The sequence below is a fragment of the Centruroides vittatus genome, unplaced genomic scaffold, assembly GCF_030686945.1.
Source record: "Centruroides vittatus isolate TY-2023 unplaced genomic scaffold, ASM3068694v2 contig_216, whole genome shotgun sequence".
Lineage (NCBI taxonomy): Eukaryota > Metazoa > Arthropoda > Arachnida > Scorpiones > Buthidae > Centruroides > Centruroides vittatus.
Window position 1 is genome coordinate 98,927 of NW_027121347.1, and position 3,087 is coordinate 102,013.

Below are 3,087 nucleotides of genomic sequence, written 5' to 3' on the forward strand. Positions count from 1 at the left end.
TACTTTCCAGGAAAAAATAGAATTCATATAAAACAAAAAGTAGACTACACAAAAATCTGTATAGCCTAAATATAAATTTTAAGAGTAGTCTTAGTTATGACTGGTAACTTGCCGCCATAAATCCAGAACTAATAACCTTCCTTGGTTGTACTTAATTATGTATGAGAAGAAATTGATTTTTGTATTACTGCTGAGTTAAATTTTTATTTAATTAATATACGTCCACTGACGCCTCTACTTCTGAATCGCTGGTTAAATGTCTTGATTTGACTGCATGTATCAATAAATCTTGATGACCACACACTTTGTTTATATGGAAACTAATTTCGTAACTATGAGATTGTATCCAACAACAAAAAACAGGTTCATGTAAAAGGAAAAACACAATGCTGTCAGAAGAATTTCGCTGTTCACGAATTCATGAAAAATGTCCAGAAAATCAACAAGGAAGCACGATCTGTGTCGATTGCAGACATTTAATTTATGAGTTTTACAGATATTACGTATAAACAACATACACAGGAAGCATGGTTTTCAACTAACACAATAAACAAAAACGTGACATTCTCATTTAGTTATGTGGGAATTAGAAGTGTTCACTGTTTTACTGTTTCACTATAAAATCCTTATTTATAATATATCTGTAATTTGGAAATAAAATTTAAAAATTTGTTTAATATTTTATACAGTTATTTAAATAAATTATATACATGTAAAATTACGGTCGCATTAAATATATTATATGATGCAGAATTCAGTTGTATATTATTTTGTTTCTTTAGAAATATTTGTTATGTTTGTATTCAAAATGTGCACGTGTTTCTACAAATTCTAAAAAATTTATTTACTTTGTCATAAATCTTGAAACAAAAATCTATGTGAAATAGAAATGTTTTACATTTACTCTGAAGTTTTTTCTTATAAGAATGCAATGGCTGAATTTCAGTTTTGTTATTTGTGATCCTTTGCAAGTCTTTAAATTTTCGTTTAAAAATTTTTAGATTTTTAGAAACACGTATTGTAACAAATAAATTAAATGTAAAAATTTTACTGTACTTTCAAAACATCGAGTAATGATTAATTACTCGATGTTTTGTAATGTCTTTGTATATTCTATCGTAATTTAAAATTTATCTTGTATACTAGTACTTTTTTATCAATTAACAAGACAAGTGACAAATACAGCAATAAATTAAATCTATGATCATACGGTAATACGGAAAATGTTTAGATATTGACTTTATTTAATTACTTGCAAGTTTTACAGTAGAGAGTCGAAAATCGGAATCAATTCGGGACTGGGGTTGTTCAGATTAGTGATTTGTTCCGATTACCGATTATGTACGAATAAATATATTAACATGTCCAATGTTCAAATTTTTCTCCGTCGCGTGTCGCTTCGTGTTGAATTTTTGTCGATTTTAAGCCTAACGAGAATTTTTATAATAATAATCGAGGCTATTGTCTCGTTAAAAATCATTTCTTTATTTTGTACAAACAAAATGAATGTATTGAAGAATATAAAAACATGAAAATTATATCTTAGAAGTAAATCTAGTATCAAAAACGTTCGATTAATCACGACACAGTCCGACTGAAAATCGTTCCGATTACCGGCCATTCCGATTACCGGGGTTCCGATTAACGACTCTCTACTGTACTTTAATTATAGTTATCATAAATAAATTTCTGAAAAATATCTTATAGGACTTTTATTCATAGCATTTATAAAAAGGGGCATGTAAATTGTATTTTAATTTTTTTTATAATAATCATTATTAATAAGTGTAAAAATTCTGAAATCATATGTTGTAATTTTAGTGAAAATAATAGATGAAATTTGCGTAAGTTGACAAAAAAAAAGCATTCGTTGAGTGAAAATAGTGCATACGGTTTATTTTTACTTTATTTCGGAGCTTTGTTTATATATAAAATTAACAATATGACTTCAAGTTGATGTAATTGTGGATTAAGATGTTTTCTACAAATAAACGAATAGTCTGATGTAAATCGTTTAATGTTTAATGAATTATATTGAATACACTCAGTAACCAAACTTAATTAACTTGTTCATTCTTACTTGTTAATAAATTTTATGCGTTATCACATTTTCTGTTATAACATATAAGAAACGAAAAGGATGGCCATTGGTTAAAAATATCCCTCTAAATTTTTTAATTTTTGGACTTCGGACAAGTTGAAATGTTGAACAATAGAAAAAAATAAAAAAACAATTCGGGAAAAATATTTGTATGTATGGATCATAGTGAGTGCACTACGATTTTGCTTATCTGTTTGAAGCTTAACTCCTATGCTTTGAAATTTTGCAGAGAGATTTGATTATTAAAGTAATTGATACTTCTGAATTTCGGTTATTAAATGTCAATAGTAAAGAGATAATTTTGGTTGTATGTATCTCCAGTAGGGTATGACTTAATGACGAATTTACTCGTTATTAGCATTTAAAATGTTTTATAAAACCCATCACTACCTTCAAAATTAAGACTTTTGCCATTTTTTTATACTTAAAAATATAAAATTTAAACAGAAAAGTGAAATATCACAAGAAATAGTGCGACTAAAATTTTAAAAATTGCCGGTTTCTTTTTGTCATGTTTAAAATATAAAGCAATATATACTTCATCTAATTTTCCTGCATTAAATCAGACAATATTACAATTTACTAACAAGGGCTGTTTCTTATGTGGGACGGGTTCTCTTTATGTATCACGCCGGAAATATCACAAGCCTAATTCGATATTGTATAATTTATTGTGAACGGAAACTAAACATGCAAAACACAGAAACGTACAAGTGGAGAAATCTGATATTTACATTGATTACAAATTTAATGCGCAATGGAAATGAATGTTTCATAAGCTGTAATTTTGTACGAGTCTCATCAAAATTCATATTTAATCAGTCAATAAACATTTTTAGGTCAAAACAGAATTAATTTCTACTTTGTATGTAAGTTGCTAATCATATTATTAGAATATATTTATAAGATCTAAACAAAATTACAATAATAGTACACTTGTATCTCTCACAAATTTAAAGTACTACAACAGTTTTGTTATTTTGCAT